Below are 25,689 nucleotides of genomic sequence, written 5' to 3'. Positions count from 1 at the left end.
TAGCGCATTTTTGGCCAACGCTTTGCCGGGCGTATGAGATGCTCGCGCAGTTTGGTGCGTCGCTTCTGAAGGCGAGCGGCACAATCATGGCGTTGGAAAAAGGAAAGTGCCAAGTAAATTTTCTGTTGTTATCACTCAGGTGTGCGATATTGGTTAAGGCGGTTCTACTGACTTCGTTCAAGACGATGGCACTGATTGGGCTTCCAAACCGGTTTGTTTACTAGGTGAAAGCCGTCCTGCAATACAGAGGCAATAAAGCGCCTCGGATCGTTTGCTCGAATGGGCTCTGTTTACGAACAGCTTCGCACAGTTGTTTATTGGTATTTTGCCTTCCAACAATTTTCTTCATCGTATATTTCCACCTGATTTACCCATTCCCAGTTAAGGTTGCGTTCTTCGAGCGAACAATCCTGCTTAAACTAAAGCTACAGATATGGTGACATTCGTCTCATTTTGCCTTCTGCACGGTAAATTACCGTGTAGTAAGTGGGATTGATCACATAGCGCGTTCAAATTTTTCAAAAAATTTGGCTTCGTGGCAGGTGCTTTGTTTCATCAGACAAGAATAACATTTTTGTTTTGCATGCAAAGTTTATATCATATAAGCAATCCTATCCTTCAGTTGGTGTTGAAGAGAGCGCAAGTTGCCTTGCGCGGTGGTGACAAGAATACTTACGTTATAGACTCCCACAAGAACTGCCAGTGTGTGCACAAGTCGGCGCCGGGTAACAATACAAACAGAAAAAAAAAAATGAAGTACACAGCAATACAGACGCTCCAAATGAACGAACTGTGCTGGCGACAGACGTGAAATTTCACCCTCGATCCTCCTAACTGAAAGCGTTAGTGCCTCATTAGTGAAGTATTGAGATTACCTTTAAGCTCGTGCAAAAGCACGATGAATGAGCATTTATTATGCGTGTCAAATGCGTTTTCTATTCACAAATTGCGAGGATAGCTTTATGGTCAAGTGAATTTCTTTGTAAGAGCGGTAGGTTTAACATTCGGCAGTTTTAGGTTAAGGTGCGCAAGCTGTCTCCGGTAAACCTAAGCGGAGTTAAGGTTCTTGGGTACACAACCCGCCACGGTTGCTTGGTGGCTATGGTGTTAGGCTGCTAATCACGAGGTCGCGGGATCGACTTCCGGCCACGGCGGTCTCATTTCGACTCCCGACCGAAAGGGGATCTTATTTGGTCCTCGCTATTCTACAGAAATATTGCGAAGAGGAAGACAGACAGACAGACAGACAGACGGACAGACGGACAGACGGACGGACGGACGGACGGACAGACAGACAGACAGACAGACAGACAGACAGACAGACAGACGGACGGACGGACGGACAGACAGAGACAGGCAGACAGACGGACGGACGGACAGACAGAGACAGACAGACAGACAGACAGACAGACAGACAGACAGACAGACAGACAGACAGACAGACAGACAGACAGACAGACAGACAGACAGACAGACAGACAGACAGAGACAGACAGACAGAGACAGACAGACAGACAGACAGACAGACAGACAGACAGACAGACAGTGAACTTTATTTGATCCTGAGGACCTTCAGCGGAGGCCCCTATCGGGGACCCGCGGAAGCCGCTGGCCGCGTCCAATTCGGGGCAGGAATACCGTGATGTTCCGCCCTTTCTCGGGCCCTCTGGATTGCCTCTAGTTGTGTCTGGAGCGATGGGCTCCGGAGTGCCTCTTCCCAGTCGGCTTCGCTGGATAGAGGGCCGTTAGGTAACGCGGGGCATTGCCAGAGAATGTGCGCTAAGGAACAATAGATCTCATTACAGTCGGGACAGCTCGAATCGACGGACAGGTCATTTTTCTTTCTTTCAAGTTCATGCTGAGCATCATATGCAATGTCCAGTCAAACCGAATGCACAGTTTCATCGACCTTTCCGGCATGCCTTATGCATCACTAGCTCCTTTTTTTATACAGCATTAGTTATGAAACTGTATGGTTCTCTACATTATAGCATTGACAAGTTTACAACTATTCGCGTTAAAGAACACTGTTGGTTACGTCAGCAAATGACTTCCTGAAGCCTAACGTTAAGGAAGTGGTCATCACAGACTCACATGCCTTAATAGCGACCTAATTCAGACGTCAGGAGAAATTTTCATCGCGTGAGCGAGAAAAGGCCATACCGATCGGTTTGACATTGTGACATCGCTGATAATAACTTTAGCGACGAGGCTTCTGCGAGTTTTAAACACATTATTCGTTTTCACTATTGTTGCCAGAAATCACTTCTGAGAAAGGGGAAAGAAAGGAAGATATTTCGTCTGCACTCACTGTATTCCGGTAACTGTCTGCAATATCCCGGTTTTAACATTTAGTCACTTGCGTAAGCTTGTACATGAACTTTCGCAATCTATGCTGTCCAATGTGCTACCCGCCAGGTTCGCAAATAAGAAATAAGAAATCGTCTGTACTCCGTTCCATTATGTTGCAGGTGATCCAATGAAAGTTAGTAGCTTTTACCACTGTCTGCATTCGCGACCAAAATGAAGGCCATCTGACACACTAAATAAATAATAAAAAAAAAACAGAACAAATTAGGCAAATGCTTTGCACCGCCGACAAAGTATGCGATAACATAACATACTTAGAATGATGATTTTGCGGCCCAGACAGCTGCACGTGCGTACCTCACGGGTGATGATTTATGAAGGTGACGTTTCTGTGCCTCCTATCTCTTAGAAACTCATTATTTCGTGCACACTGTGAAGCGGTCGCGTACGCTATAAGCGCACCTCGAGTTTTCTGTTAGATACCTCAGAGAAGGTGAAGTCGAATAACAATGCTATAAAGAAATGCGTGACCGACGGCGGAGTCGAACTCAAGTCTTCCAACACAGCATGCCAATGCTCTATAAACATTAAGCCACGATCGCACGCATGCTTCTATCGTGCCAAAGTCACTCTTTGAAACGTCTGACACGGGCGTCACGTGCCAGCTTCTCACGTTCTTCCCTCGTGACAGTTAGCGCTTTGAGACGCTGGGTTAGACTGCACTGCCTTCGGCATCGGTCCATAGTTTTCGTCGGACGTGTACCTACAACGTGGATCACCGTTTATAATGCTATCGCAATAACATGTGATAATGTTGCATCATTCGATGTAACACTACGTACACATGGTGTTGGTGATAGATACAAACAATTAATTGCTTAGCGGGCGCGACAAATCTAAAAGTACTTGACAACAAAACGCACACAGTGATACACTTTTATCATGGTATTGCTTGCGTTGATTTCAGGGTGTTGCTCATTAACATAACCGAGTAAAAAACCCAGTTGTGCTTGCTTCAGGACACTCGACTGGTCACTCGCCGTTCTGGAGTATGTAAAGCGATATCTCCGCTCGTGTATAGTCGCCATAATAACCGAAATTTAGGTTCGCAGCTTATGCTACGTTCATTTTTTTAGCAAACCAGCTTATGTTCTGGTGAGGCTCGCCCGCTTGCTTGAGTACTTATCTTCGAGTAGCGACAAATATAAGCGTATTGTCATATTTTTATTGTAACTGATTCAAGCAGCGAACGCTGCTTGTAATGTGACCACTGGCCATCGTTGTTATTTTGAATACGTAAAAGAAACTATATTCTAAAGTTCGACGAAAACTCGTCAGGAGAGGGCTAGGTTGTCAAATAAATCGGCACTGGCCTAAGGTTCAAAAGGAAATATAACATATAATCACGTCTCGAGACCGCTACGGGTCCCTTGATATAACTAAGAAACTACGTTTATGTTTTGACCCACGCTTTCCACTAAACGTCCTGGTCTCATCAATTATTCGCGCTTATCTAGAGCGGGAAAAAAATGGCCAAAGGAGACGTGAGCGCATTTTATTCGGCCGACTCTATAACGATCGAATGCTTGACCTTTTTATGCAGATGGTGACGCACGTCCTCCACATGGGATCGCAAGCGGGCAGTATCTCGCTCGTCAGTAAGGTCTTTTGATAAAGAAAGGACATCACCCTGCTGCTCACAAGTTTAGAAGTTTCGCTCGAACTCACCCTTCATTTTGTTTGCCGAAGCGTGAAGATGTAGAGCCGATGGATTTTGTTATTGCGGGGCGAAAAGCTTTTATAGTTGCACCGTATGGCGCGTTTGCCAGTATTCTAAATTGGTGGGCGATAACCACGTTTTCTCTTCGGCGACAAGACCTGCGAATAGCGTGTCTATACCGAAGTGCTCTACTAGCTAGTTGCACGTGTGTCGCGAAAGGAGCGTCTTGAAGGCTTTTCCACGTAAGCTCCTCCCCCGGAAAGGCTGCCACTGCAGTGATGATAATGTATGTGTGTTCTTTTTTTTGCGCAAGGGCCAATGATAGCCAAAGAGAGCCAGCCACTGCCATCGTGTTCGCGTGGAGAGTGACGTCACGTGACTCTGGCTGCACCGGCCATCGCTGTTTCAAGATCACGCTGGACGCCGACTTGGCATTAAATCGGCTTAATTTCTTCACGTTGGTTGTATTTTAGCTGATTTGTAATACTTTTATGGTGTAATATTGTGGTGTATATTATTATTATTATATATATGTATTATATGTGGTGATAACGTAATCGTTTGCTTACTAACATTTTAGAATATTTTATTGCTCACTGCTGCTTAGTAAAGCAAGAGCGGACGCATTAGGGCGCACTCAGCATCTGATGCCAGTTGTCACCCGAGCACAGAGTAGCGATGAATTGCTTGGGTGATGAATAAAAAAATTCCGCAGATCCAACGCACATGTTGGAATCTATCTGAAGCGAAGCTTGAGTAAAGTGGTTGATTAAATGCTATACAGCTACATTGTACGCATACAATTGCATTTATTTTAATTGAATTCAGTGTGTTACCTCATGCAATGTTTACGGTTATGCATTGCACTATTCACAGGCTATGCCGAGATGCAAATGGAAAATCTTGTGGATGTGCACTGTTAGAAGCTGAAGCAGTGATGTTACTACGACGAAGGCGATGTATGAGGTTTGCGTAGAGAAGAATGGTGATGAGAGGTGTATGGCGTAGGCGTCGGCTACGGGGGAGGGGGGGAGGAGGGGGCCCTAGCCCCCTCCGGAGCTTTGCGGGGAGGGAAGCGAGCCCCCCCCCCCCCCCCAAACACATACCTAAAGTGTCATTACTAGAGCTTTTTCACCCACATCATTTGAGGTTTCTTTTGACTTGCCTCAATCTCTCCACTTAGAGAGAGAGAGAGAGAGAGAGAGAGAGAAGGATGCATAGAAAGGCAGGGAGGTTAACCAGAGGAAGTTATGGTTTATTTATTATTTATTGTGGCTACTAGCCTACTACATCATTGTTGGCGCGGACGTGCTTAGCTTTTAATTTATACTTACCTTTATTTCTGCAAATCCTGACAATAGGAGGACAAGCACATTAGAAGCACCAGCGGTGACTGCCTCATCCATATTTTCTCACTGCAACATTGTTTTCAATTTCCACTGTAAACACTATGCACATACACGATCTTTTGAAATGTATGCGCAGGACAAAGTTCATGATATTTTTGAAACAGAAGGAGGTGGCCAATTAACAATTATTTCTAAAGGTATGGATAGCCTAGGCCTAGAGAATTAATATGTTGCTGTACGTTCACCTCGCTCCAAATTGCTCTGCGTGCTTTTTTGACCCTGAAAAAAAAGAAACAGACAGACTTTAGTGACCCCTTCGGCAGAGTCTTTTATCAATGGCGTGGGAGATACACGTGAATGATACCTGTCTCAGTATTGCTTTTCTTTCCAGTAAACAATGCTAACGACTCATAAAACAAACAAAACAAAACGAAAATGTTTCCAATAATTTATAAGGGAAGGAAACATCGTCACTTACACGCAGAGGTCATAAATATATACGGGGTGTCCCAATGAAGAGATTTAAAAAGAGATTTAAAAATGAGCAGTGCGTTACTCGAAAAAAGAATCTAGTGCATATTGTTTCAAGTACAGTGGAGTAGATGCCCGCATTTCTTTCTTTACGGATATTTAATTAGTTAATTATAATTAATTATCTAATTTAAGACGTACTATCCTAATTATCAAAGTGTCAATGAAGCATTTGAAGGCACTACCAAGAGGCATATAACTGCGGTATTTTCAGCGACGTACTAATTGCGTACTAATTTTTTCCGACTGGTAAATAAACCCTGTGAAATAGGAAAAATGCCACGTGACTGCGCTGCCACCCGCATCGCAATACAGCATGCTCGAACCATACCTCCATGTGAGTTAGCCAAAACGAAATAAAGGAAATAAAGAAAAAAAACATATCATGATCGAGCTAGTGCCTTATCTGCTTATCAGAAGCAACACGTCGCGTTTGGTGTAAGTTAGAAACAAGCTGTGATAGTAGTTGTCTTAGCGTACATAAAGTGCGCGAATGTTTTTTTTTATTGCCACAATACCTATCTCACCACAAAAGCGAATTGACAACGTCAGCGCAAATGTTTAAATACATACTTCGTTTCGTCCCAGGCGCCCGGTCTTTCTCTAATGAGCAGGAGGAAAACATGATTCTTACCTTAGGAGCTGCAAAGGGCAACAAGAGGAAGGCCGCAAATATATATCAGTCATGGAAGTGTGGTGGTAGACCAAATGCATCGACTATAATCAGAAATTATGAAAACGTGAGACAAACTGGCAGCTTCAAGAAACAGTGGCGGATGATTCCATCTTTGAGTCCTAGCTTACGCACGGATGTTCTACCATTTATGGTCTAAAACCCACATGCTAGCGTGCGAGACGTGGCTGCCCAGGTACCAATTTCCAAGTCATCAGTTTGGAGAATTCTAAATGACGGCATTTCGCCCGTACCGCCTTAACTAGCACCAATGCTTGAAAGATAGGTACCTGAAGAATCGCCTAGATTTCAGATTTCAGATTGCAGTTAGAGTTTATTATTCTTTAGATACAATGAATGGGTAAGAGACAATATACAGACGAGAGTCCCAAAGCCAAAAACTGCAACGGTAACCTCGGATTGGGTCTTCACAAAAGTCGATGCTCCACGGGACTTCACGGGAAAGTCACGGGACTTTTTGAATAACATTATGTGAACAGATGAACCCAGTTTTCACACAAACCTCCTGGTAAATGCGCACTATTCCAGTGAGTCCAATCCACGCTGGGTAAAGCGCAATCGGCACCAGTACGAGCGGTCGTTCAATGTGTGGTGCGGAATTTACGCCGTTGCTATAATCAGTCCCATCTTGGATCACACACTGATTGGACAGCGTTATGTGGACGAAATACTTGAAGGAGTGATTGATTGGTTTCTCAGTGAAGTCCCGCTGTCACGTCTTCCCCTTCTGTAGCATCAGCCAAGGTCGGGCATCCGCACACAGCAGCAGCCGAGCACGAGACTGACTGGATGCGACTTTTCATGTGCAATAGATTGGAAGGCACGGGCCTGTAAATTGGCCGGCTAGGTCATCTGACTTCTCTTCACTCGATTTCTTTCTTTAGGGTTATGTGAAAGATCGTGATTACATGATCAAGACGGATGCCAGATTAGCTCAAGGCAAGGATACCGAATGTCCGCTGTAGAATTCTAGCGTCGGTCATCAAGAAAGCCACTGAAGATGTGATAAAGCGGACTCATGCAGTATTGCTTATAGCTGCAGAAGGAGACCTATTCGAACACGTCCTATAGGCAGCAGCTGGCGTTCAATGGGGCTTACCAATAAAGGAAACCTGTTGTTTTTTTGTATTTTTTGTGCAGGCATTCCGATTGCCAATTCGGCTCACTTAGAAATGACATGTTTTCTTTGTTGAACGCGTCGGTTATGCCTTTTTTCTACACGTGGGCCGCTTCCCGGTCTGTTTGTTTCACCTTTATTTTTTACCACGAACCTGTTATTGCAGTATGCGTACACTTTCATGAAAAATAAAACCGACACTTTAATTTGGCTTTGGTCCGTAGCAAGTATCTGGCGCGAAATGTAGCTGCGCGCGCACTCTTCCGATGTGGTGCGAGATGAGCCGGGGTTTTTTAAACATTCTATGCATATTCCAGTGTAACATTAAGGCATAAGAAAAGATCAGATTGGGCGAGGGAACAAACGCGAGTTAATGACATCTTAGTTGAAATCAAGAAAAAGAAATGGGCATGGGCAGGACATATAATGAGGAGGGAAGATAACAGATGGTCATCAAGGGTTACGGACTGGATTCCAAGGGAAGGGAAGTGCAGCGGGGGGCGGCAGAAAGTTAGGTGGGCTGATGAGATTAAGAAGTTTGCAGGGACAACATGGCCACAATTAGTACGTGACCGGGGTAGTTGGAGAAGTATGAGAGAGGCCTTTGCCCTGCAGCTAGGGGCGTAACCAGGCTGATGCTGGTGCTGATGATGATGATGCATATTACATTGATTTTCGCGTTTCGTGCGTGGACAGAGCGGCGCTTCGGCCGCGTTATCAAGGGACGTTTGTTATTAATGTGAGCAGGCGGTCTTGAGAGACGGATAATAAGTGTGACGTAGAAATGAGAGGAAGGAGTAGCTGCGAAACACGACACCTGCTGTTGGTGCTCCTTCCATACCATTATCAAAGTGATGAGCTATCGCTTCGGGTTTGCGACAGGCAATGCAGTTGCTTTCAATCAGCTTATTTGAGAGCGCTGCTTTGTGATACGGGTGGGAGCACAGTAACGTGGTATTTTTCATATTTCGTGAGGTTTCTTCGCCAGTCGGAAATAATTGTACCCAATTAGTACGTCGCTGAAACCCCCGATGCTAGAAGTTAGTTGGCGGTGTCTACAATTGTCCCATTCACACTTTCATAATTATCACAGTACTTCGCAAGTTAGATAATGAATTACGATTAGCGAAATAAATCTCAGTAACATAAGTATTTATGACGGCCGGAGTAACGCTACTGCTCTTTTTTTAGGTCTTGGTGCATGATAGTTGGAGCACCCCGTATAATTCACTCAGTAACCGAAATGAGGCCAAGCCGGATTCACTTGAAATCTGAATAAACAGAAGTCATGCGCGGCAGCGCTTATACTCGGACTCACAGAAAAACAAGCAAAAACACAGAGTGGCTGCAGTTTCGCCGGAAAGGCGAAACAGTATTTGTGATAGCCACGTATACGACAATTACACGAAGGAAGATTACACCGAGAAGTAGGACACCTTTACAGGGAGAAGTAGAACACACTTACGCTACATTTGAGGGTCCTGTACTTCTTGTGTCCTGTTTACCCATTTCCGAGGGTTGGGAGAGAGTGGACACATACCCATGCAGCAGTGGTGTAGCCAGAAATTTCGTTCGGGGGTGGGGGTGGGGGTGGCTTACGCTACAGCTCGGCCTCCTCCTCATAGAATTTGTCGAAGGTCAAATACATCAATAATAACTGCATTGCCATTGCCAAAGATGCAGCAAACGAATTATTGAACGCTACGCACTGTGAAGACAAGTAAAATATGTATTTTTCTCATAAAATACTATATTTGTTTGCCCAGAAATTGCGCCAGAAGTAACTCATATCAATACTTCCATCTTTTTTTTATCTGTTTATTAAGTAAACAAAATATCACACGAACTTTAGAACTATATCAGCTCGAAACTAGCAAAGCAGTGCATGTCGCTGATATGAAAAACGTGAAGGCCATGAAATGAGCAAGTTGACGACGAATATTTTAATGAAACTTTGTCATTCAAGAACTTTGTTTACATTTTTGTACATATGCAAAGGCCAAGGAGAAATCTCAATGACGCTGTCGTTCGTTCCAATGTATTGCGCAGGAACAACTGTCATCGGTCGTGTATTGTGAGTAATTACCCTGAAATTATACTCGCAACAGAGAGCACATATAAAAAGCACGAGTTCTGAAAAATATACATTAGAAATACGAAGATACAATGGACTATACAAATGCGAAGATACAGCTTGATAAAGGGCAAAACAGTGTCATTGGAAACTAAGTTCGCAGCATGTATACACAAAACCTCGCAACGAGTTATTTAAATATACGTGCAAGTCTCCAATAAATCTACTGACCAAAGAAAAAGTGACTGCATATAATGCGTCAAACAAGGCAAATAACATGTTGCACAATCACATAGTCACAGATCACAGAATCCTAAGGCACGTCCTCGCTCCCCCCCTCCATTCCCCCCCCCCCCCCCTATAAATGGCGCGCGACGGAAGGCGGCGCGCTTCCTCTCGCTTTTCTCCCTTGCGTACACAAGACTGAGCCACCATCCTCGGCTCACACGTCCACCTCCCGACCCCCCTCCTACGCTTTCACTCGCACATACAGCATGCTGCGCGGGGTGACAATATTATCGCCCTTGGACTTTATACGGAACATGACGGCGACGTCGATGGCAGGCAGGTGTCTGGAGTGTCCATATAATTGCTATCGCAATTATATAATAAGGGTATCCGACAAAAGAATAGTCCCGTGGCCCATTACTTTCCGCAAGAATCAAACTTTCACCATGCGACATTTTGCAGCGCCGCAACAATGCCTTTATTCTTTTGTGGGGCGGGGGCACCGAAAAAAAAAATCGCAACGGAAAGCATGTTGGCCATAATCAAATGCCTGCTTTGGCCACCTAATGTGACCACGAAAGGAATATCGAAGAAGGCGTGAGACGCTTGGTCCACAGAGAACCATGCCGGTACTGCTCCGTATCTTACACCGGCGGGACAAAAGGCTTTTCGGAGAGGTTGCGATAACATCGAAGTAAAGGTGATGTCCTCAAGCGAACGCGTTGCTATCCGTCGAGCCGCCACAGTGATGGCGGCGAGCGACCATTGTTTCTTTTTCTCTTCCGCAAGCCAGAAAGTGTCCAAAACTCTGCCAGACTAAAATCCACTCGGCCAGAGAAAAACGCATGCGCTCTGGCTGGCTCTAGAAGCCTGCGGGTAACGAGAACAAGAAAATTGAAGAGGCTGAATGTGTCTTCGCGAATAAAAGTCAAAGTAGAGAAAATAAACAAGAGAGTAGTTACCTTTCCTGGCTTTAGTGTCTTGACATGGATGCTTTGGTGCAGGTGAAAAACATGTTGATATTCTTTTCTGCGACATGACAGCACAAATGAACCACCACAACACTTCGTCTCATTGAATCTCGCTGCGTGATTTGTCAACTTGTCTGATAGTGTGTTGATTTGGCTTGCCTCTTTGTACGGTCTGATATACGACTTTAGAAAAGTCAATGCACCTTTGGCGTCAAATGTTTAAAAAACTATTAAACTTACAAAGTTCTGGAATTGAAAATCTAAAGCACAATTTTGGAAATGTCAATGCACCTTTCGCGTCAAAGGTTCATGAGAACTTTATGCCCATGAAGTTTCGAATTTGAAATCCATGTGCTCCGTAGATTTCGCGGCCTCCCCGAGATGCAGCGACGAGCCCACTCGCCAGCGAGCCGCCCTTTAAACTTTGCTCTCGGATGGGGCTCCTTGCGTTATGTGGCTACAGGTGCATGGGTGTTGCCACAAAACCCAGCCGGAGTTCGCAATGTTTGTGCCGAATGTGTTTTCGAGCGTGAATAAGACATTCTAGAAAAAAAAATCCAGAATGATTTCCGGCGCCGGGGTTTGTTTTGGTCGGCGGGGCATGACAGCACGAAACAATTTAGAGGGGGGGGGGGGTGGCGGAGGTGAGCGCTGAAGCCCCGTAAGCCCTCCACCCCTGGCGACGCCCCTGCCATGCACTGCACGTGTCTGTCCACATGCCCAATGGCACAAGAAAGGAGTAGCCCAAATGTAAGAAATTTAGGAAAAGGAAAGAAAGCTGCTGAATATCACCAGGTATAAGATTAATAAGAGATATATGAGCTTTAGAGATGCCTATGACATTATATATGCTGGTTTTATTCGTGATTTATTCTTTTATTTCGCACTGCAGAGGTGTACTTTGTGGCACTACACTTTTCGTCAAAATTTCGGCCTACAGAAGTCAGAGTACCCACGGGCACATACTCGGCTGCGCACGAGTAAGGAGTCTAAACATAACAAGCTTTAAGAAATCGAAGAAGATATCTGTGTGTTTTGAGATTCCTATGAGACAGCAGTATATACAAATATTTTATATTGTGATTTGATGTTTTGTTGCGCGAAGCGGAGGTGCGCTCACTGCCACTATCTTGTAGGTAGATTGCGTGCCATGTGTATAATCCGGTTTGCTTTGCCTTGGCGAGACAGCGCGGGGGAGCGTGAAGCAAGGGAAGGAAAGCAAAAAGACATTTGCTTAAAGAAAAGCAGTGCATTCTTCATTCTATAGTTTGCAAAAAATTTGAACATAATAATTTGTTTACAACATTAGACAATAAATGCGTGGTAAAGGCCATGTCATGTTTTAATTTACTCGGTAAAGTTACAATGGTTCGTTCGCCGCAGGTTCACAGAGATGATGTGATGCGCATGATATAGTGCTGTTGAAGAGCTCTCGCGCTAGCTTCGGATCATGCTGTATAGATAAGAGACTGAAATCGGTGAGTGAGCAAGCAACACGCGAACATAATAAACTCAGTGATGTTTACTACTGGCAGAATCACGGTGAAAGAAAGTTTCACAGAACTGCGTTGCACCCTGAGTGGAGCTAAAGCCGTAAAGGTAGAATTGTAAAGAACACGAGCATATTTGCGAATAGTCTAAGCTGGCTTTCTTGCAATGATACTAATTATGCAGAGAAGCCAGCGTAACAATTTATCTTCGTTTGATAGATTTGGGGATGTATTCTGTAGGAGTCCACCTAGTGGACTGTCCATTTCGGCCGCTGCTGATTGGCTGGGGCCGCTGGTCTCCTCCTCGCTCGTACAGCTGCATCCAATCAGCAGTGGCCTAAATGGACAGTCCACTAGGTGGATTCTTACAGAATACCCCCCCCCCCCCCCCTTTTACTGTGGAAGTGGGCGTAACGAAAAGAAATAGCATGGCAAACGCAAGTGTCTTTATCAATGAATGAATGCACGCCAGGTGGGATTGAAGTTGTGAACGCTCAAGTGCTTAATTGGTGCTAAAGGTATTATACCAATAGTGAACCGGGAAAATGTAAGCTCTTCGAGAGTACAATGTCTCACGACATCACCGTCTGAGCTAAACATGCATCGGTGGGAGACATTGAAGCCAACCTGCAGCAAGTGGTGGAGATCGTGGACTCCTATGCCCGCCACTGTGGCCTTCAATGCTCCTCGGCCAAATCAGAATTTGTGCACATTCGCCTCTCGCCGACGTGCACTACCAAACTCGAACTGTCCCTAGCAAGCGGACCCATCATAGAACACAATGAGATCAGAGTACTGGGTCTCTTTATTTCTTTATTCATAAACACCGATGAGCCGACACAACGCTGGCTAAACTGCGCAACGTGATGGACCAGGTGGGCCGCATGGTCCATGGGGTTTTCAATAAACGCGCGGGGTTACGGTGCAAAGACGCCTTGCGGCTGGCGCAAGCATTCGTGACCAATAGAGTATTGTACTGGACTCCTTGCCTCCGCCTTCGCAGGTTTGACGAGAACTCCCTCGAGGGGATTCTACGTAAAATTTACAAGCGTGCTTTCGACCTCGCGGTTAACATGCCCAACCAGCGCCTCCTGGGCCTGGGGATGGTCAACACCTTCGCGGAGCTCACTTGACGAACCACTACACAAGACTCCCAGAGACGCCGTGGGGTCACCGCCTTCTTGCCCGACTACACATCCACCATCCAGCACCGACGGTAGAGCGCGTGCGCATCCGCGAAATCTAAAGATATGCCCTGCACGTGCGCCCTCTTCCGGCCAACATGACACGAGACGACCATAGTAGTCGGCGTATCGCGCGGGCGGAAGCCTTGGCACGCCACTATGGGAAGAAACACGTGGTATTCTACGTGTACGCCGCAGTCGTCCACCAAGACACCGCGGTGAACGGCCTTACGGTCAAAGCACAAGACATAACACATTCGAAAGAGGTAGCCATCGCGTTCCCCGTCGCAAATCAGGACTCGCGAGTCATTATTACCGACTCGGGAGGGGCCTACAGGAACATCGAAAGGGGTTTTATTCCCTATTTTGCGTACCGCATACTTCAAGACAGCAATTATCTTGGGGTCCCCGCATCCCCCACGATATTATGGACTCCCGCGCACATGGGTCTCGAGGGCAATGAAGCGGCCGACGCCGCTGCCTGCGCGCTCACTCTCCGGGCACCACCCTCGCCTCCCCTTGATGCGCACCCTAAACCAGCTTTTACCGTTAACGAAATCATCCAACATTACCTGTTCGGCCACGCAATCTTTCCTAAGCCCTGTAAGGGCTTCACGAAGGAGGATGAGCGTTTACTTCTTCGCTTCAATACAAAAACATGGCTGTGCCCAGCATTCCTCAAACATTTCAACCCCGCGTGCACAGGGAAGTGCCCATACTGCGAGGAAAAGTCTTCGGAGATTTCCCATATGGTATGGGCATGCAAATCAATCCCCCATCTTCCCCCTATATCCAATACCTACCCGGGAGGACTGGGAGGCGGCACTGCTCGGCTGCTCCGACCTGGCGGTCGGCCGCGGCCGAGCCGCGGCTATAGCCAATGGGCTGCTGTAATGAGGAGCCCACTTAGTGTTTATAAGGAGCGGCCCCTTAAAGACCGCTCCACATCCTCCCTGTAAATACTTCGGCCAATAAAGCTTTTCAGTCAGTCACGGTATAAAGTAAACAGTGACTGAAGCGTAGTGTATCGCGGCAGTTTGATGACAAAAACAGCTGCTTATCAACATTTCATCTCAATATATTATAAGGAATAACTCACGTATCGGCGAAATATCTCGTCCTGTAACGCGTCCAAAGTTTTGAAATTCCTATTCACTAGTATAACCGCCATCGGTCAACAACCCACTCCGGTGGCCCAGTGGCTGTGACGTTGAGTTGCTAAGCTCAAGATAGCGGGTTCAATTTTTATTGCAAAGGTATCAATTTGATGGAGGCGTGATGGGAAAATCTCGCTTATCCTGTTTTAAGCGCACGTAAAGGAACTGCAAATGGTCGAACTCAATCAAGGGCTCTCTCATCCGCTTTTTCCTACTGTGTTTCTAAAAGCTCAAGCGCTGTTTTTAAACACTAGACCTCACGCGCCAATGTTCATTCTCCAAGAGTCGAGTACAACTCCGCAAGAACGGGTACCACCCAGAGCGCCAGGCCGACATGCACTCGCCCCAAGGTATGGTATGGTATGGTATTCCTTATGCGATGGCGCACGCCCACTGCGAGGGATTGGCCAAGATTTGGGTGAAATTAGGCTATCTTTATTAAAAGACTAAAATTGGTAAAGCTAACTGGAGGAAATGAAAAAAAAAATAAGATGTTTAAGAATTCAAGACAATCTCTTTGTAGCACTTATAAAATCCTCCACGGTTGAGCGAATATCCTTGTGGCACTTTCCAAGAGAGGAGGCTCCTAGAGAAAGGATATTTATAATTGAAAAGCTCAAACCAAGCTGTGTAAATCTTGATTCTAGGTTTTTTCTTAAAGAAGTGAAACGGCGGCAGAATATGAAAAAATGATGTATTGTTTCATCTTCTCCTCAGACTGGGCACAGAGGGGAGGGCACCAGACCAGCCCTGTGACGATAGAAGTTTAATTTTGGTATTCGACAACGTAATCGGGTAAAAATGACTGCAGTTTTTCTGGTGTGAATGGAATTTTTGGGCCAAGGGAATAGGAGGTGTCGATATTCTGAAAAATTAGCTACAGCTGGGTTCAAAAAGTCTTGAGTAATTGTATATCTCCTGAATCTAGTAGTCGTCAGGTAAGCTATTGTAGGAAGTAATGGTAACACAGGGCCACTGAGGGCCTCTCTCGCGAGACTGTCAGCCATTTCGTTCATGACTAATCCTTTATGTCCAGGCACCCAAAGCAATCTAATTAAATTTACGTGGGCAGACACTAGAAAATGAAATGTACGTAAAAGGTTAGTGACACCATTTGCTGCGAGCGAGGAACATAAGGATAAAGAATCTGTTATTATTACTACCGCCGATATTGACAAATTTAGTTTGCGTAAGGCTAGGACTACAGCTAGAAATTCAGCCAAAAATACGGAATAGAAGTCCGGAATCCTGATTGCAAATGACCAGTCTAGAGCGGGAGAGAAAATGCCAATTCCAGATTTTTCTTCACACTGTGAGGCGTCTGTCGCAATGACCGTACTTATAGATAAACTCAATAAATGGTCCTGTAATAAGCCGTTTAATATATTATAAGGGAGATGTTTTGCACTATTTGGGTAGATGTCATCATATATAATTTGTAGGTTCTCTCGCACATCACAAATAGGAGGTATTTCCCAGAGACGTACATTTAAGGGATTTATCAATGTTTGTACGAAGACCACCTGTGGTGCATGAAAACGATGCCAGTGTACTCCGAAGAAAAGTGCAGGCTGGGAAATGAATATGTATTTCAATCTTGTAATAGGGGATTCATACAATTTTAAGACTGTTTGCACAGTCAGTGACCGAAATCTACACAATATTGAGGGCAACCTGACTTCTTGGTGTAATATGTTATCTGCAACATACTTCGGTAATCCGCAACACAGTCGTAGGGCTTCCCGCTCAAGTAGAACAAGGGGACGTAATTTATAAGCTGGAGCACCAGAAAATAAAACACATCCAAATTCTAAAATGGGCCGTACATACATTTTGTATATAATTAAAAGTGGATCTCTCCGCATTCCGGACCGACTGTTGCACAGCTTACGTAGCATACCAACTGCTCGCACTCCTTTTTTAACTATATGGTCAATATGGCCGAGCCAGCTGAGGGAACCGTCATATACTACACCTAAGTATTTCACCGACTCCACTTGAGGTATAGTCTCGAGGCGATAGGATATCGATATATTAACGGGATTGTTAAGAGGGAAAACCAATATCGAGCATTTTCTAACGTTAAGTGAAAGGCGAATTTTGTTTAACCAGGTTTCTATGGCATTGAGGTAGTTTTGTAGTCGATAATATAGAGAGTGAATATCACTGTCTGATGCGAAGAAAGCAATGTCATCCGCGTATACGTATGTTTGTACATCTTGATGAAGAGGAATGGAACACATCAGAATATTAAATAGTAATGGTGAAGTGACAGCTCCTTGAGGAACACCTCGTGATTGATTATATATACTCGAGGAAACGCCTCTCAGACTGCAGTAAAATGTTCTTCCATTAAAAATTCACCAATTCAGATTGAAAAATAATTTGGAATCTCTAGATTTCGCAATATATCTAATAAAATTAAGTGTTCTACACTGTCGTAGGCTTTGGAAATGTCTAATGTCACAAGAGCACCTATTTGCCTCTGTCGCCGTGCTAATATTATTCTACTTTCTAGGTCCACGTGAGCATGCCAAATTGAACATGATGGTCGGAATCCAATTTGGCAGGGGCTAAGCAAGTCCTTGTTCTGTATAAATTTAATCATGCGGGCATATAGAATTCTTTCAATTAATCTAACCAAATTTGAGGTTAGCGCAATTGGCCTAATGTTATCGATTGTATATCCTTCCCCATGATGTTTAAGAATAGGGATGATTTTTGCAATTTTCCACGCAGACGGAATCCATGAGAAGCGAATTGAGTAATTTACAATAGCTAAAAGGTCATCAGGAGCTTCCTTAAATAAAATTCTGATCATAGTAGATGTTACCTCATCCACACCGGGAGCTGAATCTGGAAGTCGCTCCACGATTTCAGCCAATTCTAACATGGAGATTTCTGTAAAATCATCTGACGCCCTTCCTAAGCAAGAACAACTTGGCAAGACAGAAGAAAATCTAATTTCTAATCCCTTCGCGATTTCTTCTAGTGATTGTTTCATTTCATCGCTACTTAAGATTATAGAGTCGATATTAATTTGACGCGGAAGAACTTTTCTACCGCGGAGAAAACGGAACAATGCACGCTTATTTTTATTGTTAGACAAGAAATCAAAATGCTTACAGTCGAATTCATCTTTGGCTTTGGAAGCTGTATGTTTAAAGACAGGTCGAAAAAATTTATAGTCACTGCAATTTTGGGGACTCTGGTTATGCAATAATTTTTTCCAAGCAGCTTTTCTCTTTCTGTAGTCTCGAGTGCATTCTTCATTCCACCAAGGACTGTAAGAATTTTTTTTATTCAATCTAATCTCAACTTGAGCCTTTTTGTGAGAACTTTCCAAAGCGGAAGAGATAATCGTGGTTTTTTGTTCTGTAGGTGCATCAGACAGAGATGAAAGAACATTTCGTAAGCATTTTTTAAAAATGTTGTAATTTATGAAAGTTCGAACCTGGTCACTTATAAATGTTACCGGACGTGCAACGTCAAATACTATTGGAAGGTGAGCACTGCTTGTCGAACAATCAATAGTCGACCAAGAAGTTACGGAGAGACTCGGGCCAGAGATTGTAAGATCTTGTGAAGAGTAAGATCGGCCTCTAACAAACGTAATAGATCCGGAGTTTACACACGTGAGTCGATTGTCCAACGACCAGTTCCACAATCGGGTGCCGCACAAATCTGTTCTTAAACCCCATGAGACATGGTGAGATTTGAAATCACCTGAGATTACAATGTCACGTCCACAAGAGTTAATAACACTATCCAGTGTGCTAGTGTCCTGTACGCCAGATGGAAAATATGCATTAGCTACGGTAAAAGGACAACATCCCGGGAGAACCAGTTCTATCGCTAGGATTTCACACTCCGGAGTAGAAACTTGAAATGAAATTTTAGCCTTATGGCAAAATTTCGTCGTTGTTCGTGCGGCGGCTCGTCTCTAGGGTATCTGCCGATAATATCGTAATACTACCCCCCGGCGGCAAAAGCGCCGTCATGGTGCTGTTAAATATCCAAGGCACGTGGAGAGTTGTAGGGCTTGAGTCGGGTGACGTGGACAATGTCACTGGTTGTCACACCGGAGGACGTAGTGGGCGTGGCTAGAACAATTTCATAGGTGACATCGGTCACTTGGCGGAGCACGCGATATGGGCCGGTATAACAGGAAAGCAGTTTCTCACAAAGGCCAACTTTACGCGATGGTGACCAAAGCAACACGAGGGTGCCGGACGCAAAATGGACATCACGGTGACGGAGGTCGTAGCGTCGCTTCTGTTTGTCTTCAGAGACTTTTAGACTAACCCGCGCAAGTTGACGAGCATGGTCAGCACGGGCGATTGCATCACGGGCGTAAGCGCTAGTTGAAGCTGTGGTGGACGGAAGCATGGTGTCTAGTAGTAGCGTCGGTTCGCGGCCATACAAGAGGTAAAACGGGAAAAGCCGGCAGTTTCGAGACGGGAAGAGTTGTATGCAAAGGTAATGTAGGGTAGAGCCTGGTCCCAGTCACGGTGGTCGTCTGAAACGTATTTGGATAGCATGTCTGTAAGGGTGTGGTTCAAACGCTCAGTGAGGCCGTTGGTTTGAGGGTGGTAGGAGGTAGTAAATTTATGCTGAATGGAGCAGGCCCGCATGATGTCGTCAATGACTTTCGTCAAAAACGTACGGCCACGGTCTGTTAGCAATTGACGCGGAGCACCATGCATCAAAATGATATCATGTAGGAGGAAGTCCGCAACGTCAGTTGCGCAACTGGTCGGAAGAGCGCGGGTTACGACGTAGCGGGTCGCGTAGTCAGCCGCGACTGCAACCCACTTGTTTCCTGATGTAGATTCCGGAAATGGGCCGAGAAGGTCTAAGCCAACACGATGGAAGGGCTCGGCAGGGATGTCGAGCGGCTGCAGGTAACCAGCGTGGGGCTGGGAAGGCTTCTTGCGTCGTTGGCAAAGTTCACAAGCGGCGACGTAACGTCGTACGGAACGGGCAAGGCCCGGCCAGAATAAACGGCGACGTACACGGTCATAGGTTTGAGATACGCCGAGGTGTCCTGCCGTTGGTGCGTCGTGGCGCTCTTCTAGAACGGTTGAGCGGAGGTGTTTAGGTATGACAAGTAGGAACTCAGAGCCGTCCGGATGAAGGTTACGACGGTACAGAGTACCGTCGCGGAGGACGAAGAGGCTTAGAGTGGCATCGGCTGGAGAGTGTTCAAAACGGTCGGTGAGTCCTCTGATGTTGGCGTCACGACGTTGCTCGTCGGCGAAATGAAGCAGCTGCGACACAGAGAATACACAAGCAGCACTGGTAATATTGGAGGAGTCAGGGTCGTCAACAGGGTAACGCGACAGGCTGTCAGCGTCTTGGTGCAGGCGGCCAGACTTGTAGACCACAGAATACGAAAATTCTTGTAGTCTCAAAGCCCATTGACCAAGCCGGCCTGTAGGATATTTTAGGGATGAGAGCCAGCAGAGAGCATGATGGTCAGTGACTACGGAAAAAGGGCGACCGTAGAGGTAAGGACGGAACTTCGCAACCGCCCAGACTAGAGCAAGGCATTCTCGTTCCGTAATGGAATAGTTGCGCTCCTATGGTGTGAGGAGGCGGCTTGCATAAGCAATAACGCGACCCTAGCCACGCTGATGCTGGGCTAAGACGGCACCTACGCCATGACCGCTGGCATCTGTACGCAATTCTGTAGGGGCATCAGGGTCGAAGTGGGCGAGAATGGGTGGTGAGGAGAGAAGAGTGACGAGACGAGAGAAGGCGGCGGCTTCTGCAGTATCCCACGAGAATTGTACGCCTTTCTTCAAAAGATTAGTGAGGGGTCTAGCAATTGCCGCAAAATCTTGAACAAAACGAGGAAAGTACGAGCATAGCCCGACAAAACTTCGAACGTCTGCGGCTGTCTTCGGAACCGGAAAGTCTCGGACAACGCGAGTTTTGTCGGGATCAGGCTACTCCGGAAGCATCAACGAGGTGGCCCAGAACAGTAATTTGGCGGTGGCCGAAACGACATTTCGACAAGTTAAGTTGCAGCTTCGCCTTTCGAAATACATCAAGTATAGCTGTTAGACGCTCAAGGTGAGTGTCGAACGTGGGCAAGAAGACGATGACGTCGTCGAGGTAGCAGAGAGAAGTGGACCATTTGAAACCACGGAGCAAGGAGTCCATCATACGCTCAAAGGTGGCAGGGGCGTTGCATAATCCAAACGACATTACTTTAAATTGGTATAGGCCATCAGGTGTGATGAGCGCGGTTTTTCCTCTGTCCATGTCGTCAACAGCAATCTGCCAGTATCCAGAACGAAGACTGATAGAAGAGAAATAGCTGGAACCGTGGAGGCAGTCAAGGGCGTCGTCTATACGTGGGAGCGGGTAGACGTCCTTCTTAGTAATGTTGTTCAGATGGCGGTAGTCTACACAGAAGCGCCACGTGCCATCCTTCTTAACCAACACTACAGGTGACGCCCAGGGACTCGAACAAGACTCAATGATGTTTTTGTCTAGCATTTTGTTGACTTCGCTTTGATTTACTCGGCGTTCGGAGGCAGAAACTCGATACGGTCGTCGGTGAATAGGTGTAGCATCGCCAGTAAGAATTCGATGCTTGACCGCGAGCGTCTGGCCTAAAGGGCGATCGTCGAAGTCGAAAATATCTCTGTAGGACGATAATACTTGGTAAAGGTCTTCAGCCTGCGCAGAAGACAGGTCCGTCGCAACCATTTTCTGTATCTTGGTATCGGCGGCCGAGGCTGGCACGATGGGCCTGCTAAGCTCGCAAGAAGCATCGGTTGATAACGCTGCCACGTGATGGTCGCCGAGATAATCAACGTTGGCGAGGCAAATACCTTGCGGTAGAATTTGCTTTGCCAATCCAAAGTTAAAGATAGGTATGCGAGTGCGGTTCGCAGTAATAGTAAGTATACTGTGAGGCATGGTAACGTCATACTGTAGTGGAATGTCGGGCAGAGGAGTGACGGGGTACTCGCCATCAGCGACTGGTGGGGAAGACAAGAGTTCAATATAGACTATTGATTTTGGCGGCAGGCTAATAAAGCGGGTGGGGCGTAGGCGGCACTGGGGTGCGTCAGAAGGTTCTGCGAGAATCGGCAACTCAAGGCGAAGGGTACTGGCAGAGCAGTCAATAAGGGCAGAATGCGCGGAGAGAAAATCGAGGCCGAGAATGAGGTCGTGGGGGCAATGAGCAATCACGGTGAAGATTTTTTTTAAATTAATTTATGGGGTTTTACGTGCCAAAACCACTTTCTGATTATGAGGCATGCCGTAGTGGAGGACTCCGGAAATTTCGACCACCTGGGGTTCTTTAACGTGCACTTAAATCTAAGTACACCGGTGTTTTCGCAATTCGCCCCCATCGAAATGCGGCCGCCGGGGCCGGGATTCGATCCCGCGACCTCGTGCTCAGCAGCCTAACACCATAGCCACTGAGCAACCACGGCGGGTACACGGTGAAGAGGACAGGAGTATGGCGGCCGGCGATGCTAACACGTGCCGTACACATGCCGATGATAGGCACAGTACCGCCATCGGCAACGCGGACGACGCGTGCCGACGCTGGTGTGAGGAGCTTGTTCACTCGTCGTCGGAAGGCAGCACTCATAATAGAAAGATGTGCACCTGTATCGATGAGTGCCGTGACAGGATAGCCATCAACGTCAACGTCAAGAAGGTTTGGGTTCGTGTTTAACGTGAGCAGAGGATTTGAGGGCAGTGTCGACAACGCAGCTTCACCTCCAGAAGCTGCAGTGCCTAGTTTTCCGGCTGGGCCCGGGAGGCGATAGGCGGTGAAGAGAACCGGCGGGGTTGGGGCGAACGAGACTGACGGCGTCGAAGTGAGGGCGAGCGGCTGTAGCGGAGGTTCGGAGCAGGGGCATCAGCGGCAGTGGGTTCATGGCGGGTGGCATAAGGTACAGAAGGTCCAAAGGTGCGGGAAAAAGTGGCGGCGTATGTCCGAGGAGGCGGTGGCCATCGGTTGCGGCCGGGTTGCGGCGAGATGTGGTAGAAAAGGACTGTCGGGGACGAGGAGGGCCAGTATAGAACTGGGGAACGCTGGGTATAGATGTTGATCACACGGAGTTCAGACCCATGTTCTCAAATTCCTGCCTGACTACGGCCTGAATCATGGCAATCGTGGTTGCTGGCGGATCGGGAGGCGTCGTGGAGAAAGTTGGTAAACAGGCGGCCTCGAGCTCGCGGCGAACAATACGGGTGACGTCGTCACAGGTGGTGGCCTGACGCGGTCGACCCTCACATGTCTACGTAGCAGCGGTGTTGGGTAGCCGCGTGATGTGGTGCGTGATACGGCGGCTCTTTGCTTGTTCAAGGCGACGGCATTCTTTAATGAAGGCGTCGATTGTCGAGACGTTGCCGAAAACAAGCAAATTGAAAGTGTCGTCGGCGATGCCTTTTAGAACATGGGACACTTTATCTGATTCAGACATAGCATCGTCAGCTTTGCGACATAGAGCCAAGACGTCGAAGATGTATGAAACGTACGGCTCTGTAGATGTCTGAACACGAGACGCAAGAGCCTTTCTCGCGGCAACCTTGCGGCCAATGGGGTCGCCGAACAGTTCCCGTAGCTTTTCTTTGAAAGTGTCCCAACTGCCTATCTCGTCGTCATGCGTCTGGTACCACACGCGTGGGGTGCCGCCAAGATAAAAGATGACATTGGCGAGCATAATTGTTGGGTCCCACCTGTTATTAGCGCTGGCATGTTTATATAGCTTGATCCATTCGTCAACGTCCTGTCCCTCCAGGCCAGAGAACACACCAAGGTCGCGATAATGGGCAACCGTGACGATTGGAGCAGTCGAACCAGCCGAAGCTGTTGCAGAGGCGGGCTCGTCACCGGGAGGCATGGTGACAAGCTCGATGCACAGACCCACTTCGTCGTCGTTCTGGCGGCGAGGACGGGGATCGCTGACCTCCACCAGAATGTTACGTGTAGAAAGACACAGACGAAAGAGGCTATTTACAGGCTATTTACACTGGACTGGAGCCAGAGTGCCAGGCTGACATTCACTGGCGCCAAGGGCACAGACCCACTTCGTCGTCGTTCTCGCGGCGGCTCGTCTCTCGGGTATCTACCGATAATATGGTAATAATATTCAAGCACTTAAGTATCTTCCAGCGTAGGAACAGTACCCGCTCCATAGGATTTATGTCGCTGTCCTCTTTCCACTCAGTACAAGTTCGCATCTTCGTCGCTTTCTGTGCTGGAACGAAAAATCACTCATATGCCTCGCTTTGGGTGCCTTAGCCCTGGTGGTAAAAATTACTCTGCCGCCCTCCATATCTGATGTGTCGCATGGTCCGTGGGTTGCTTTGCGATGTTGAAACCCATCGATCAATCAATGAGTATAGAAGCAGCAGCAGGACTGTAGAAAAGGTAGCTGCCACGCGGAAACCTAGGCAACGTAATAAGGTTGCAGATGCCTTGAAAAGCGCAGAGGTGTATACAGCATTCTTGTGTGGGCGTCCGTTGGTACACTAAGTGAGCTTATTCTCTTCGACGAAGCTGTAGCCTGGACATTACCAAACTTGAGAAAAGACTAGGCGCGGGCAAGAAACTGTTCCCCCTAATTGCCCACGTCTTAAACGGGACAGCTCTTCTTGCTCAAATTTCAGAGGAATTTCTCTAAGGTGCGTAGAAAGATTAGACAAAAGCACGAACAGAAATAAAAGAAGAAGAAAAAGAGAAACTGGGTAGCTGGCCTTTCTTACCTACCATTGCCTCCCACCTCCGAATGGTCCTGGGCTCGCGCTTTAATTAAATCCCCGTCCTCGAATGTGCCGCCAGCCGTTCCGTAATTTCAACCACGTGCACTGTAATTACATTGGCCGCCCGAACGTGCTCGTGAGTTCGCATTTACTTTTACGCGTTTCTTCTCTGTCTTTTTTTTCTGTCACTTCATCTTTGGAATTTCCCTCTCTTTCCTGTGTTCAACACTAAAAGCATAATCGAATACATTTTCATTACTTCCACCACGAGGAACGGAACGCGCGTTCTCCCGCTGTGGCTTTTCAGGTCACTTAATGCTTCAGTACGTTCCCATCCCCGTGATGCCTTACGTTCTTATTTTTTTCTTTCAATTTATTTCACCGGGTTCCTAGAGACGGTGGGAATAGCGTAGACACTTCAGGTGCAGAAGCCGAGAATTAAAAATAAAGACATCCTTAGGGGATATGTCCTTACTTTTCCGCGTCATGTCGCTGGCCATTCAGGTCTACAAATACCCGGTCACTGCCCTCGTGGACAATGGCGCCGATTATTGTGTTATGAGTGCCGAACTAGTCGCTCAACAGAGAGAAGACCCGACGCTATGGCATGGACCATGCCTTTGGACAGCAGGTGCTCATCCCTTGACGCCGATTGGGAGATGCACAGCCCGGTTTCAAGTTCATCTGTCAAAGAACGTTGCTTCTTTGATCGTGTTGCGCGAGTTCTGCCGGGAAGACATCCTTGGGATGGATTTTCTTCGGGAGCACGGAGCTGTTATCAATCTTTGGGAGTTGATTATAACGTTTTCCGTCAACTAGGGCCCCGTACTGCAAGATAGTGACACGTGCAAGACAGCACTGCGCGTTGTTGCAGACACTGTGACACTCCCGCCGCGAACTAGTATGTTTATAACTGTTGAAATCGACTGTGACCGTAACTGTAGCGGCATCACTGAAGGACACTGGTTGGTGCTTTTGGCTCGGCAGGTCTGCGTATGACGATTGCTCACGTTGAAGAGATTGGGGACACAATATGTTATACGCTTGCTAAGCTTTCTGCAACCGTAAAGAGATAGACCGGGGGGATTAGTGCAGTCGACATAAATACTGAGCTCTCAGCCCC

The sequence above is a fragment of the Dermacentor andersoni genome, chromosome 2 (genome assembly GCF_023375885.2).
Source record: "Dermacentor andersoni chromosome 2, qqDerAnde1_hic_scaffold, whole genome shotgun sequence".
Classification (NCBI taxonomy): Eukaryota; Metazoa; Arthropoda; class Arachnida; order Ixodida; family Ixodidae; genus Dermacentor; species Dermacentor andersoni.
The sequence above is the reverse complement of the archived record's forward strand: the minus strand, read 5'-3'. Positions refer to the sequence as shown.